The sequence below is a fragment of the Lissotriton helveticus genome, chromosome 1_1 (assembly GCF_964261635.1).
Source record: "Lissotriton helveticus chromosome 1_1, aLisHel1.1, whole genome shotgun sequence".
Classification (NCBI taxonomy): domain Eukaryota; kingdom Metazoa; phylum Chordata; class Amphibia; order Caudata; family Salamandridae; genus Lissotriton; species Lissotriton helveticus.
The window spans coordinates 740,688,501-740,705,281 of NC_136057.1; the positions used below are offsets into that span (position 1 = coordinate 740,688,501).

The following is a 16,781-nucleotide window of genomic DNA, read 5'->3' on the forward strand; positions in this document are numbered from 1 at the left end:
CAAATCCGCAACGCAGCGATTGGTTGCAGATCCTACGCAGGGTGTAGAATAGTTCTGTTCCAAAAGCTTTCCAGGTTTTTGGGGGCAGAGGGTCGAGAGGGGAGCCCGAAGTGATCCCTTGCGCCAATCTGTCAAAATCTGTTTCTAGGATAGGGGGAAATTCCCGCAGACATTCCATGGGTAGGTACCCTGGATACACCGGATCCGGGTCAGTGGTGCTAGCCCCGAGGCCGTTGGGACTATCCAGTGAGAGGGAAGTGTTCAGGTTGTGGATAATGGTCTCAATTTTATCCTTGAAAAATAGTGCGAGATTGTTGCAGAGTGCTTGTGTGGGTGGGATTGTTTTTTTGGCACAGTCAGGGTGGATAAGGTTGTTAAGAATCTGGAAGATACTTTTGGAGCTATTGGTGGCATTAACTATAGTGGAGCAAAAGTAGGTAGCTTTACTTTTAACAATTGCAGATTTGTATTCCCGGAGTTTATTTTTCCAGAGTGACTTGTTTGTATCGGAGTAGCCTTGCCTCCATTTCCTCTCAGCCTGTTTACAGGCTAATTTGAGGACTTTCAGAGAATCGTCAAACCAGGGGGCTGGTGCTCTTCTCTTAGGTTTGCATTTTTTTAGGGGGACAAGGGAGTCAATGGTTGAGGATATCCTCGTACAAAAAGCCTCGTAATTATCCTCTACCGGAATAGTGGGGGAAAAACTATTTTCCACTTGAAACACGGTGCTGGTAGAGCTCGGTTTTTCCAGAGCTTTCCAGTCTCTGTACAAAAATTCTGAAAAGGTACTATGTGCCGGCCTTCTAACTCCGCTGCTAGTTATAAAGAATTTGATGAGAGCATGATCAGTCCAGCCCATGGGCAGGATGTCATTCAGGTGTACTAGCTGAGGGGTAGAGAAAATGAGGTCAAGTCGGTGACCTGCTATGTGAGTGGGTTCCTTGACCAGTTGATGGAGTCCCACGCTTTCACAAGAGAGCACGTGATTGTGCAATCCAGTGTCCAAACTACCATTTGGCCAGAGATTAAAATCACCTAGAATGATCAACTTATTGTGGGAAGTGGCCATGTTTGTGAAGGTGGTGAGTAGCGATTGCTTTTGTAGGGAATTAAAAGTTCCCGGGGGGCGATAACAGATAATTGCCGTGAAGGTGGCTCCGGAATGACAGTTTATGGAAAGGCCGAGGAGTTCGGTGCCGGCGACCGGGTCCATGTCTAAGATGTTTATAAGCCATGAATCTCTATAGATAATACCTACTCCACCACCGCGGCCTTTGGGTCTAGGAAGATGCAACATTTTGAAGTCCTGGGGACAGGCCCAGTCCACTTATGCGGATCTGGGAAGAGTGATTTTGGGATTCCCCGAGGGTCTGCTTGTAGTGGGTGGGGACTTCAACTCTGTAGTGTCGGGGATGGGTGATCGCTACCCTCCCCGAGACATTGCGAAGTCACAATCCTGGTTGGGGGATTTCCTGGAGGCTTTAGGGCTCACTGACTGCTGGCGCCTGCTTCATCCTGGGCAATTGCAGTATACTTTCCATTCTGGTGCCCATGGCAGTCTTTCGAGACTGGATTATGTGCTGATGCCCTCCTCCCAGGCCTCCTCCATAAGGGAGGTGAAACATCTAGCTAGGGGTGTCTCGGATCATTCCACACTGTGGTTGGTAGTGGACGCTCACTTGGGGTCGGAGGGTAGGGTGGCCCCGATACACTCCTGGTATCTCCGCGACCCCGAGGTTAGGGCGGAACTAATTAAAACGATTGACCAATACTTTGCTGAAAATGTGGGTTCTGTGTCCTCCTCTGTCACGTTGTGGGAAGCGTACAAAACTGTTATTCGGGGCCAGGCCCTCTCCTTGATTGGCAATGTCAAGAGACGTAGGCGGGAGGAGGTTGTCCGTGTTGAAAATGACATCACTGTTCTTGAGGGGGAGTTGGAATCCGAGGTCATTCCGGAGAGGCTGCACCTTTTGGGTCTAAAACAACTTGAGTATAGAGCGCTGGTGACTGATGCGGCGAAGGAGATGAGCAGGGAACAACAGGGATGACTGTATGATGTGGGGGATAAGGCGGGGAAATTGCTTGCTTGGCTGGATAAGAGGGAACTTGCGAATCGGGTTGTCCCTGTGATTGTTGATGTGAATGACGTGAGTATCACCGACCCTGCTGATATTGTTGAATGTTTCGCTGACTATTTCCGGGAAGTGTATACCCCCGTCTCTGATTGACCTGAACAGGACTCCCACTTGCTCCTGCGAGATATCTCGCTGCCACGTTTGTCCGACCCTGAAAGGGATCTTTTGGAGGCTCCGCCTACACTTGATGAGGTTGTTACGGCCATCCGCTCGGTTCGCTCGGGGGAAGGCCTCGGGTCCTAATGGGCTCCCTGTAGAGCTTTACAAGCTCCGTCCGGATGTGATAGCACCGTATCTGCGGTCGATGTTCTTGGAATCACTGGAGGCAGGCTCCCTCCCTCCCGACCAAAGATTGGCTTCCATAGTGGTGATCCACAAGGATGGCAAGCCGCGTGACCGCTGTGCCTCCTTTAGGCCCATATCATTGATTAACGCCGAACCGAAGATTCTGGCCAAAGTGCTTGCCAACCGCTTGGTCACTGTCATAGGCGATCTGGTTCACCCGGACCAATCCGGATTCATACCCCATCGTAACACGGCACTTAATCTCCGGCGCCTGCATGGAGTCCTCGCGCGAGCGGCGACTCTGCGTGAACCGGCCATCTTGGCGTCTTTGGACGCCACCATGGCGTTCGATACGCTGGAGTGGCCATATTTATGGGCGGTTCTCTCTAAATTTGGCTTTGGCCCCACCTTCATCGACTGGGTGAAATTGCTCTACACCGACCCCTTAGCCCAAGTGGTGGTAAACGGTCGTGTCTCGGCCTCCTTTGCTCTTGGTAGGGGAACGCGCCAGGGCTGTCCTTTGTCCCCTCTCTTGTTTGCCCTTGCTTTGGAGCCATTGGTGGCATGGCTGAGATGGGAACCGTCCTTGAAGGGCATTAGATGGACTCCGGAGTTTGAAGACCGAATATCCTTATATGCAGACGATATACTCCTATATCTTACGTCGCCTCGGAAATCGTTGATCGTCCTTTTTGACGTTTTGACTTCTTTCCGTAAAAACTCCGGTCTGGTCATCAACTGGTCGAAGTCTTGCATCTATGTTCTATGCGGCGAGGCCCCTCTCCCGCCTCGTGGATGTCCTATTTCGGTGGTGTGGGAGGGATTCAAGTACTTGGAGATTTTTATCACCTTGGACCCTGTGCTTCGTTATGAACGCAATTTGTTGCCCCCTCTCCAGCGCCTCCGTGCCGATGTGACTGCGTGGGGCAGGCTCCCTCTCTCTCCTCTGGGACGGGCGGTGTTATTTAAGATGATGTCGCTCCCTCGGTTCCTTTATGGGTTGCAAAATACACTTGATATTGTGCCCGCCAGCTACTTCCGGGAACTCGAAAGTCTACAGAGACAATTGGTATGGGGGGGTCATCCTCGTATTGCTCTTGCAAAACTGACGCTCCCGTGGTATGACGGGGGTATCGCGCTCCCGGACATCCGCCGCTACTATTGGGCCTCTCAGCTGGGGGCCATTAACCACTGCACTTACGGTCCTTTGCCGAGCCCGGCGTTTGAGATGGATAGATGGCTGCTGCCTGGTGGAGACTACAACAGGGCTCTGTATGCGAAATCTGCAGTCGGATCTCTCACGGGCCCCACTAGGACAGCGGTGCAGGTGTGGCATCGCGCCACAGCGGCCCTGGGCTGGGCTGATAAGCCGACCCGTGCTACCCCGCTTTATCCATCGGAAAAACTTGGCTCCCTCTGGAAGTCGAAGGGTTTCGATAAGTGGGATGTGATCGGTATCAGCAGGGTGAATGATGTGTGGATCAAGGGTAGAGTCAAGACGTTTGAGGAGCTGAAAGTGGAGTATGACTTGCATGATACAGAATTCTTCCGCTATGTGCAAATCCGACAAGCGGTTTCGTCTGTATTTCCCCTGGGCTCGGATATTCCGAAGGCGTCCCCGCTCGAAGATCGGGTGCTAGACGGACATGTCCCTGACGGCACGATCTCACTCATATACAAAAAGTTGATCAATGCCAGAACCAACCTACTGAGTAACCTTCGAGAGATGTGGACTAGTGACGGTCTGGAACTCGACGACGAGGATTGGCAGGCTGCAATCTCTTCTCCGAAGGAAGTGGCTATCCCGGCGCGCCTCCGGTTTGTCCAGCTCAAAATTCTCCATAGGGTCTACGTGACTGGTCCCCGTTCGGTGCGAATGGGGTTCTCTGTGGATGGACTGTGCAGGCGTGGTTGTGGTCTGGTGGGTACGTTTCTCCATATTATTTGGGAATGCCCTGCGGTGATGCGCTATTGGACTCGCGTGCATGAAGTTATGAGTGAGGTCACGGGTGTGCAATCAATGCCTGAGGCGAGGCGGTGTCTGTTGAATGTCTGGGAGCCGAATGATTATGACCTGGCGCAGCTTCGATGGGTGACCTTGGGTAATATGATTGCTAAGAGAGACATTGCTCAGTTGTGGGGTGCCCAGAGGCCACCGACAGTTCTGGTGTGGCAACAAAACATGGACTGGTGCATGTTTAGGGAAAAGACAGTGTATGTCTCCCGTGGCACGCCCCGCAAATGGGGGAAAATTTGGAATCAATGGAACGCATACCGTGGTGGCATCTGTACTCCCCCCCTTCAGAATTGGATACTGACCTGTCATTCTCCCAGCCTGCTGTTTCCTCCACGGGCATTTAGATATCTTGCTCCTTCCTGGTCTCCTCCCCCCTCCCCAATCTCATCGCATACTTCTGACATCTGATTTGATTATGTATCCCCCCCAGCGCCGACATGACACAACTGTAATGTATTGCCTTGTTTTCTGTTTTTTCTTTCTCTGTTTTTTGTTATTTTGCATTTAATAAAAAGATATATAAAAAAAAAAGCAAGGCCTTTCATAATCTCACGTTGCTCTGTTAAATGTAAGAACTATGCCAAATCCAGTTTTTCTTATGTACTTCCTGTTTTAATACATAAACAACTGCAAGTGTCAAAGTGCTCTGCAGAATTCATGTGAGGCTGATGTGTCAGCATCAGACAACATTCATAGTTATTAAATGTCCAAGAAAAGCAAGTGAAATAAAATATATTCATGGTTTTTATGTTGTTGCTTAATGTTCATGGTAGCCTATAATTACGTGCTTCATGCAAACATTTTATAGGCTTTCACAGTCCTTCCTAAACAGCAGCATGCTGTCCATCGCACTCCCTTTGTACAATTCAGTTGTAGGTTGAGCCCTGTGTACTCGGTAAGGTTCTTATTTTGCTTGAGTGTGTTTTTGCAGTTTTATATAGCACGAACGCTACCCGAAGCTATTCAAGCGCTGTACACGAGCGCCAGTTACTTATATTAGGACAAGGTGGCATTCATATTTTTAAGCAGAGGGAAATTAAGTGATTTGTCCCGAATCGCAGGTTGTTGAGCCAACGCCTAGACTCGAAACTGACCCTGTCGAAACTGGCACACTGTTTCCTAAGTTGACGGCTTTGGCCATAACGCCACATCCTATCTGTGTTGTCGGCGTCAAGGTGGAATGAAAACAAAGCCTAAAATGGGATGCGTTCTTGTAAATAAGTCACAAATGTAGAGGCCACCTTTGAATGAGCCAGTATGTTAAAAAACATTCAGAAATCGGCTTTAGAGCATTAATATTAATTTATTTGAAACTTGAAAAAGCATTTTAATGTTTACCATTTACATTTGTTTATTGTCCAGCACACAATAAAAAAAGCTAAGAGCCCATAGTTTTGTGCCAGAATGTGACACTACCAGGGGTGGCTCTTCCGTTATAGTGGAGGAGTGTCGCCCCATTAATGAAAGCAGAAGATGAAAAATAAAATAATATTAAAACACTTTTGTTATCATTTTACTTTTCGCTGACTCAGCTGAGTCAAGGGCAGGCACTTCAATGTCAGCAAAAGCAAGGGAGGGGGATTGGTGGGCAATATGAGTGTGCCTGTGGGTTTGGCTGGCCATCCTAGGACGGCCAAACCGACCTGCACACGTACATGTCTCCAACCCAAGCTATGTTGCATAGCCGGGTGGAGACATGCTCAGGCTCCCAGGCCCTAATTGAGCGAAAACACCAGCCCACTCATACCAATCCCGGCGCTTCTCTCATGCTTTGTAATAGCATATGCACAGTATCGGAATCCGGCGGGGAGTTTGGAAACCTGTGCCCATGGGGATTGCAGTGCCAGGAGCAGAGGATCACCGAGGCGGTGGCCGTAGTGGAAGGTAAGTTTACATTTATTTATTTTACATTATTTTTCCTTCGCGCTGCCCACCATGACTTATTTACAGCAACCGCCACTGAACAATACGCCAGCCATCTTGGATGAGCAGCTTTATGTAAGAAGGAATAGGAGTTGAGGTGCTGGTTTGTCTTCAGCAAAAACTCCAGAAATTATTCTTCATATGTGTTCTAACTTGTGCTGCTGTCTCTCCCCGCTGTGATGCAGTACGCAAGTCCATCGAGGGCCACTGCACAGTAAGCAGCAGTGAAAGAAATCACTTAGGGCCTGATTCCAAGTTCGTCGGTGTATTCAAATCGTGTGTAAATCCCTGTCTATGCACCTGTCCGAATTACAAGTTGAAAGATATTTATTGCATCCGATAATTATAGGATGTGTTAAAAAACTCAACCTTCTTTAATTTTTGGACGGGCAAATCTGCTAAAATTTAATGGGGGAAAAGTATATGGTATCATATGTAGATTTTGATATTCTAAACATCAAAATCTGCATGTTATTACCTACAAACTCACAATAGGTATTATTTATCTCACCCAATAAATTACAGTCCTTGGTATCGTTATTTATCAGGTGTGATAAATAGCACCTATACTAGCAATCAAGGCCCATACTTTTCTCTAAACAAATCAGTGCAAAAGGCAGAACAGGAAGTAAACAGATTGGTAACAATCTGTTTTGAGCTACCGGCTCATGTAAAAAAAGAATTTACTGCAAAAATGTGTTTGGATTTTATAACGTACCCCAGGTTTATTAATCCCAGGCAGTGAAGGGACCTACCTTGTGTGCAGATGTGCTTTTTGTGAAAAAGCAAAATGCAATCACTCAAAATTAATTTAGCCAACGGGAATTGGGCTAACCCACTGACCCATTCTTTATGCTGTTGCGGGTGGAAGCAAAGAGTGAATGACACAACAGCAGACCAATGGATGAAAAGAGCTGTCTGAAAGCCCCTTTAGGTAAGCTCAGGGGAGAGGAGTTGGCCAACAGCTAGGGCGGTCGAGCTCGAATCTGGGGAATTGGGTTTGAGTCTCAGCAACGACGCTGAACATCCTGTGATTCTGGGCAAATCACTTAATTTCCCCGTACCTAACAAAATAAAAAAATGAACGTGTCCTCATGTAACGCAACTGGTGCTATGTAAAGCGTTCTGATACCCGATACCTTCGGATCAAGTTTGCACTCTATAAAACTCTGTAAAAAAAATATATATCTAAGCATAACAAACATATAATTTTAGTAAAATCTAGAGGTCTTGGCTAACGCCAAACCTAAAAACAGGACAATCTCAGTGAGCCTCCACTAATCCACCAACATGCAGGACCGGAAACACCATTGGGAATTACAAACAAGGAGGCCTGTACACACTGCCCAAAGATATGTTCAAATCAGCCATCAACTGCCAGTAACTAATTCAGAAGGTTTTCTCTTGGACAGTTTTTGTCTCATTGTTACACCTTTGCACTGCTTCCATCTCACACTGGCAGTATAACATATACAAAGCAGGTCCACCGGCTTAGTATAAACATTTGATACATAGTATACAGTATGCCTTGGCAACCATTAGAGTCATGAAACGCTGATATGCATATAGAGTGCCCCAAATGTGAACTGATCCTGGTACGTAGATCCCCTTCTCCTTTCACGATCACACTCATATTGTCATACTTTCCTAGGTACATTCTGGTGCAAGCTGAAAACAACAATAACATGTGACTATTCATATTTGGTGTGACATCTGCATGAATTACTTGACTATCCTTCCTGCTATAATATTATCTGGTTACTGCCACAGACCACTTTCCTTTTGAAACAGCTATGCCAACAGCTATGCCAATAGGACTGGCGTATATGTGAAAGTGCTTCTTCAGTCACACTTGTTTAAGGATCTCAAAAATCATCATACATGTACACTGTATATGATCTTTTCAATCATAAATCCATGCATCAACACATTGGCTCATTCTTGCGTTCACCCACTTACCCATCTACAGTAAAACACGCACAATCTCAATAAGCATATGCAAAATAAATGAAAAGAATAAAGGTACAAAAAGAAAACATGCTGCCATCTAAACATGGTGGGTGAATGCTTGCTATAACAAAACGGCTGTCTTGCATGGTTTACTATTTTTTAAAGTTCCAACATGTCTACCAGACCCCAAAGCAATGTTTTGGCTACCTTGGAATGTTAAAACATTGATACATAATTTATTTTTAATTTTATGATAGATACCATTGCAAGGTGGCTGCCCAATTGAGAAGCTGAGGCTGCACTCCAGATGAAATGAGATGTAGGGCACTGCAGATGAAATCCGTCGTAATAGAACAGCCCAATCACACTGTCTGGCAAAATGCAGTGTGCTCAAAAATACACAAGCAAAACAAATCAGGCGAAGGAAAGAAATGAAAGGGGACCTAAACAAGGAAAACATTGTAAAAATAAAAGACCAGCTCTGGCACGGAAGCATACCCATTTTCAGATGGATCAGGCAAAATACTGTCATTCACAAGCAACATACCCAATAGCTGAAGTGGGCTGTCCCATCGTCCCTATGCTATATGGTGTCATGGATAGAAATACAGTGTGAATGATACTCAAACAAACCAATGGCAAACGAAGGATGAAACAAACATCCACTATGTATGTGCATGTATATTTTCATAATTGAATTTTTTTAATGAATGTTTGGATTACACATGTCTGACAGATAACTAGACTTGTCAGGCCTTCCTAAGGAGGTGTAGGCATTATCACAGTGCAAATAATCTACAGCCAGGGTTTGAGAAAAAGGGTAATTGGGACCAAAGCCCTTGCCTACTAGAATCATCTGCAAGATTCCATATAACAAAATATCTGTCCCCTGACTTCAACACACTGTGGTACCAATCCTCTATTAAAGGCCCCTTGCTTTACATGAGAAAAACGATAGGCTTTCTGGATTGATTGTATTGTACCTTTTCAAAATACAATAGATCATACCTATGGCAGATAACATATCCTTTCCCAATGAACCAGTCAGGCATATAGCACTTATTATTGGCTTTTCACCATGACAAACTAAGGCCTATTGGACTGCAAATAAGTTTCCCTTCAAGGCAACCACCAGGAATACATTCCTAATATTATAATTATGTATAAAATGATGCTTTGCAAAACAATATACAGCTGTCCTCAATGTGTTTAACAAAGATCAATACAGTTCTTATATTCTAATACCAGGTTTCTAGAGAGACTAACCAGCCCCAAAAGCCTTGCCTGCTATGGTATTCTGTATGAATCATGCGACAAAATACCCGTCTTCGTCTTAACCCCTTAACTTCTAGGGCTTTTTATTCCCCAGTTTTGGCCCTTTTTTTGGCTATTTGGCATTGTTCGTGCATCGGACTCCATAACTTTTTTCCACACAAGGTATCAGTGTCAAATTTGCGCCCTTTTTTTCCAACATCTTGGGTATTTTAAAGGGACCCAGGGTTTGTTGATTCCCCAGGAGGAAATTCCCAAAATAGAGCTAAATTTTGAGTTTTTGAGCAAAATAGAAAAAAAATGCTCTCAAAAAAGTGTCTGTTTTTTTCTCCAAAAAATCACATCAATGAAAGGTTTGCTGTGCTAAAGTAACTATCGCCCCAGCTTTCACAAACATGAAGATAAATAATTAAAAAACATATCACACTTTTGGCATTTTTCAAAGAGGTAGCCCATTTTTCCTATTTTCTATGTTTCAACCTACTTGCAGATTGCGATGGAAACCAGTGTGAAACCCATGGGTGATCTATCTAGGAAAGCTGTATATTTCTGTAAACAGACAACATTCTGAATTCAGCATCGGGCCACAAGAGTAGATCTCTCAAGGTTTTACCAAAAAAACAAACTATGGAAAAAAGAAATATTGAGAATGACTAGAATAAAATGGCCATTTATGTAAACATTTTCATCTGTAAAGTTTTGTTACTATGGCTAATCTACAAAAGAAATATACCATTACAGCCGCTAGACCCTTCTGGTTGCAGAGATATATAGGATTTGTAGCTTTTCTTAGAACATGAGGTACCCAGACCCAGCAACTGAGCTGCTCCTTACAATGGTTTTTCATTGTGTACAGAGTAAAACATTATTCATATGGTGAAACATGTATTGCTGAAATGGACACCTGATATAAAGTTTAGGAGCAGTGATTATTTGTACATCTCTGAATTTGTGGGTACCCATACTAGAATATGATTCAGGGGGCATTTTTCAAAATGTATTCTTTCTTACACACTGGCATACATCCAATTGGTAGTAACAAATGTTGTACTATTCTATATTTCCCAATGTCTCCCGACAAAAATGGTACCACGCTTATGTGTATAGTCCTAGTGCCCGTGACAGGAAAGGTCCCAAAACATAACATGGGGTTTTCACATTTTTCCACTTAAAACTGAATCATTTTTACAAAGTGGGTTTTGGGCGCTAGCTCAGCCGGCAAATAGGAAAACCTAGCTAACCTACACATTTTTGAAAACTAGACACATGGGGGAATCCAGGGCAGGGTGACATGCAGGTCTCTGACCAGGTATTCTTTCCCAGAACCCCTTTGACACCTCAAACATTGACTAAAAACACATATTCCTCGCATTTCTGTGGTGGTAATATCTGGCATCAGTGGGGAGCCACAAACTTTCCTTCCACCCAGTTTTCCTCCAAGTCGTACGATACAATAATACCTCCCTTGTGTGGGTATGCCTAGTGCCAGCGAGTGGATATATGGATACATCCACTCGAAATTGACCCTTTTTTCCCAAAGTGGGAAGCTGTAGATTTTTAGCTCTAACTCAGCCGCCACCTATGGAAACCTAGCAAACTTGCACATTTGTGAAAACTAGACACTTGGGGAATACATGATGGGTTGAATTGCATGTCTCTCACCAGATTTAAAACCCAGAAGCCCTTGTAATTCTCAAACTTGGACTAAAAAAGTAAATTTTCCTCACATTTCTGTGATGTAAAGTTCTATGATCTCCGAGGAGCCACACCCTTCCTTCTACCAGCATTTGCCCAAGTCTTCTGATAAAAGTGGTACCTCACTTGTGTGGGTAGGCCTAGACAGGAAACAGCCCAAAGCGCACATGGATACATCAAAACTTTTTTTGCAAAGTGGTCTGCTGTGGATTTTGATCCATAGCTCAGCTGGCACCTAGGGAACCCTAGAAAACTTTAAAATTTTTGAAAAACAGACACCTGTGGGATTGCAGGGTGTGGTGACTTACATGGCTCTCATCAGGGTGTTGTGTTTTTTACACAGAACCCCTTGCAAACCTCAAACTTAGACTAAAACACAGTTCCTCACAATTCTGTGATGAAAAGTCCTGGAATTTGTTGGGAGCCACAAACTTCCTTACACCCTGCATTCTGTCAAGTCTCCTGATAAAAATGGTACCTTACTTGTGGAGGTAGTCCTAGTGACCCTGACAGAAAAAGGGCCCAAAACGCAACATGGACAAATCTCATTTTTCCAATCAAAACTGACTTTTTGCAAAGTGGGTAGCTGTGAATTTTGGGCCCTAGCTCAGGAGCCACCATGGCAAACCTAGCAAACCTGCAAATTTTTTAAAACTAGACACCTGGGGAAATCCAGGGTATGGGAACGTGCATGGCGCCAGGATACCCGATGGGTTGCAGTGCGCTTTATAAGTACACATTACAATTACAATTTCAATTACATGGCTCTCACCAGTTTTTTTACCCAGAGTCACTTGCAAACTTCAAACTTTGGTAAATAACTCACATTTTCCTCAAATTTCTGTAAAATAAAGTTCTGGAATCTGCGGGGAGCCCACATTTCCTCCAACTCTGAGCTCTCACATGCCCCCTGATAAGAACTGTTCTTCCCTTGTGTTGGTAGGCCAAGAGACCACGACACAAAAGGCCCAAAGCGTTCCCTTGATAGATAAGCAATAGGGGTTGATGTGGTATTTGAGGCCACACTGTGGTGCCAACCATGCAAACCTTTGAATCACAGACTTTTGTTAGTACTAAACAGCTAAGGGACTCCAAGGTGGTGTGCCCTGCATGGATACCAGGAGTTTTCCTTACACACAATACCCTGTAAACCTAAAACTTTGCCTAACTTTGCCTAAAATCACACATTTTACTTACATTTCTGTGATGAAAATTACCAGGATATGCCGGAATCCACAAAAGTCCTACCACCTAGAGTTGCACCACTGGCTTGGCCTAGTGCCAGCGGCAGGAAATGATCAAACCAAGGTCAATGCACCATACCCCCAATCCAAATGGGACAAACCAGCGAACAACACCCATAGCACTTTGTTTTGCATCAAATGCAAAATTCTTGATGTCAGGTGGACTTTTAAACCACCCAGAGTCATTTGGGGCAAGCTTCCCAGTTGGGCCAAACCTCCTACCTGCCCCCAGGAGGCAGAAAGATACTGTTTCCCCTTCGGGGGGGGGGAGTATGGTTTGATGTCAGGTTGGGCCCTTTCCTTTTTATTGGCTCCATTTTTCAGATCCCTGGTGATTAGTGAGTTTTTTGTCCGCCACAGAGGGAGAGTAGATTGAGGTGGGGAGAGCATGGTCCCATGCCAGGGGAGGTGCTTCCCCTAAGCAATACTGCAAAAATGCAGTCCCTGGTGCTTAGTGGGGTTCCTGTCCCCAGAGGGGCGAATTGGGGGTAATTGCCCACATCTGTCCCCCCCCAATTTGGAGTGGGCGCATGCTAGTAACCATGGTGGGCTTCCCACCTCTATGTTTTTTCCCCTGGTGTCTAGTGGGATTTCTGCCTCCAAACTGCAGATTGGGGGTACTGTCTGTGCCGTGTCTGGAATGGGGACATGGCCATGTCCATGGTTGGCAACCTCATTCCTATTTTCTTTTTTCAATTACCCTGGTGTCTAGTGGGCTCTCTGCCCCTATGTGGGGCAGATTGAAGATAATCACCCCATCCACACCCTGGGGGACAGAAAGACTGTTTATGCACTTTTTTTGAGGTAGGGGCATGCCCATGGTTGGCAGCCAGAACCAATATTAAAAAAAAAAAAAAAATTTACCTATTGTACACAAGGCTTTCTGCCCCTCCTGATGTGGTAGAAAGACTGTCAGCATATTTTTTGGGGGGTAAGGGCATAACCATGCCCATGGCCGGCTACCTAACCCCCGTTTTCTTTTTTCAATTACCCTGGTGTCTAGTGGGCTCTCTGCCCCTATGGGGAGCACATTGAAGATAATTACTCCATCCACCCCCTGGGGGACAGCCTGTCTGTCTGTGCACTTTTCTGAGGTAGGGGCATGCTCATGGTTGGCAGCAACTCCAATATTTATTATTAAACTAATTCCCTAGTGTACACAGGGCTTTGTGCCCCCCCCCCCAGGTGTGGTAGAAAGACTGTCAGCATATTTTCTGGGGGGTGGGAGCATGGCAGCACCCACCCCAATATTTGTTTTTATATTATGCCTGCCCTAGTGTCTATTGGGTTTATGACCGTGGGCAGATCAGGTATAAATATCTCCATTCGCACCTGTGGGGGCACAGAAAGACTGCTTCCTGCTTTTGGATTGGGAGCATGGCAGTGCCCATGATGGGCAGCCTCCACACCATGTACATTAAAAAAATCCTGGTGTATAGTGGGCTTTCTGACTCCCTGGAGGTGCAGATTTGGGATAATCACCCTCATTTCTCCGGGGTGTCAGAAAGACTGATGCCACATTTTCGTATTGTCAGGGCATTGCCATGACCATGGTGGGCAGCCCCCACCCCTAAATTCTATTTAAAAAAATGTTCTCTGGTGTCTAGTGGGCTTTCTGCCCCCTTCATAGGGGCAGAAGCACTAATGCTGCATTTTCTGTGGTGGGGGCATGGCTATACCCATGGTGGGCAGCCCACCTGGTGTCTTGTGGGTTAAATGGGGCCTAGTGGGTGGATCCCTGCTTGGTAATTGCACTCCTGTTGCCATCCCCCAAGCAGGTATCTACTGGGCAGAAATGCCATTCGAAAGGGGAGATTTTGCCCTTTCCAACGATACCTCTCCGTAAGCAATCAGTGCTCCCCAAGCACTAATTCAGTGAAAGTAAAATGAGCCTATTCACTCGTTTTACTTTCACTCTACTGTAATGACAATACTTTACTGTAATGACAGCCCTGGGTTCTGCTTGCCATTACAGTAACACACAAACAAATGCTCAGGCTTCTTGTGAAGCTTTTCCCCAGCAGCCCGAGGTTAAAATGAAATACATAGTAGCCAATGGGTGATACATTCACTGGGGTGGTAAGGCAGGTGTCAGTCACTGGCTGACACTCGCACATAAGAGATTAAGCACTGTGTGATAAAATCTACCCTTAAAATCCTGTTTGCTTTTCACAAATGTTTTTCACAATAAGAACTTTGTCAGAACATTTCATCCTGAACATGATAAACCAATGACATCTGACATTTTTCTCAATTAACCTATTGTTTATATCTTTGGCTTGTCACCATAACCAGCTTAGCCCTATCTATCACACTGAGAATATCAAGAGATGTTAGCAAGGTTAATCACAGTGAAAATCTTCTAACTTAGTGTTTGCCAAAAGAGCTAACCAACACCAGAACCCTTGTGTACTATGGTCAGGGCCACTGGAATTTTGCAGTTGTGCGGTCGAGGCAAAATTTGAATGATTTTTATTTTATTTTATTTTTATTTTAGAGGCTTATATAGCGCTAGACTCGACTCCCGGAGGAGTATCTCTGCGCTTGGTTCACCCAACCGGAATAAAAAACAGTACTTCTCATGAGTGCGCTGAAGAGGGATAGGATATTTAAAACAGGAAAGTCTTCAGCAGTTTCCTAAAAATTAGGTAGTTGGGGCAACATCTCAGGTTAAAAGGAAGTTTATTCCAGAGACTGGGGCCCAGAAACGAGAGGGCTCTGCCGCCCAGTCTCGCCTTTCTTATGGGCGGGACCTGTAGCAGATATTGATCATAGATTTGCAGCATTTGCCACATAATCTATTATCTGCCGCATAATCTGTAGATTTTAACCACAAAAATGGTTTCCAGCTTAAACAAGTCAAAAGAAATAAAAATGCAGTGATACATGTTGCCCCACAGTGGAAGGCCTTTATAAAGGAGGACTGGTCAGCTTTCTGTTGCGAATTGCTATATTTGAGTATTAATTAAACTGGTACTAATGAGGTGCAACCAAAGCCCAGACAGTGTTACTAAGTTTAAAAAATTACATAATAATGAAATAATACTATTAAAAAATGTGCCACATTATGCTGCATAATTTGCCTTTGTGTGATGCATCATTTACTCAACCCTGCGCACAATTTGGCCCTCTACTGCTGTATAATCCCAGTGGCCCTGACTATGGTCATCTGTGAGATTCCATGTAATAAAGTACACAAGCCCATACGTGCAATGCAAGCTCTCTTTCGCAGTGGAAGCACATTGCTTCTGCCCAAGCAAAGGCTATGCTCAAGGCAATCAACATGTGGGTGGAGCCAAAGCTCCTCACTCCGTTATGCTTCTGAAAGCTCTTTTTCTGCTAATCATATATGTTAAGGTGACAGATGGTCATGGCACCCCTAAAAAGGGGACCCGGAGGACCATGACATCCTTGCGGTCTTTCCTCTGGATTCGTGTCTGCAAATCCATTGGTTGAATATTACCGAACATTTCATTTTTTAAATTTGAGATCAGGTTTCTCAACTAACAATTATTGCTCTGAATGATGTATTATACCTGTAGAATTATACAGCGTAAGGTGAAACACCAACATGTTAGTGTTTACCCTGCTTCATTTCATCATGAAATTCATGGTACGTCTAGTTATACCCAAAAAACAATAATGAGAATTGGACTCCTGCATTACAGTGTAATTCTAAACCATTGTTTTGTATCGAAATTACATTTATGTGACTCTTTCTTACACCTACAAAGCTCAAAGCAGTTTCAGTACGAATGTGTGAATATGTATCTCACTTGTTATTTTCAAGAGCTGACAAACTTAGACGTTTGGCCTAAGCTTAGACCAAACATCTAAGTTTACACCTGTGGGAATTCACAAAGGACATTTACAAGTACTATCTTTATGTTCGCTCTCTGGGTGGAGAGCCGGCCTGAATGCAGTCATAAAGATGTCCTCGTAAATGCCCTTTATGAATTCCCAAAGGGGTAAACTTAGATGTTTGATGAAAATAGACCAATGTTTAAGTTTACCTTTGTGAATTGGGCCCATTGGCTTTGCCAATGCTTGTTTACTTTAGCCTGATATAGGATGTTTTTCGTTTGTTTGGGAACTCTCCTGTTAAAAGGAGTACATTAATGGTTGTGCTGGCTGCAATGATACTAAGAGGATATTTTAAAAGATTTGAGTTACATGGGTCAGCTACTGCGTCGGAGATGCTATTAGCCTCAGTTAGTCGATTGGTTTCTATTACAGAGAAGAATTTAGTTTAAAGGAGGT

The 16,781-nt window shown here is 44.7% G+C and overlaps 1 protein-coding gene across 5 annotated transcripts in view; it reads left to right on the forward strand.

Annotated features, from left to right (window-relative positions):
* The window catches only part of NELL2 (neural EGFL like 2), a 1,115,698-nt gene that overhangs the window by 153,623 nt on the left and 945,294 nt on the right, over positions 1-16,781 (forward strand). The window lies entirely within an intron of this gene.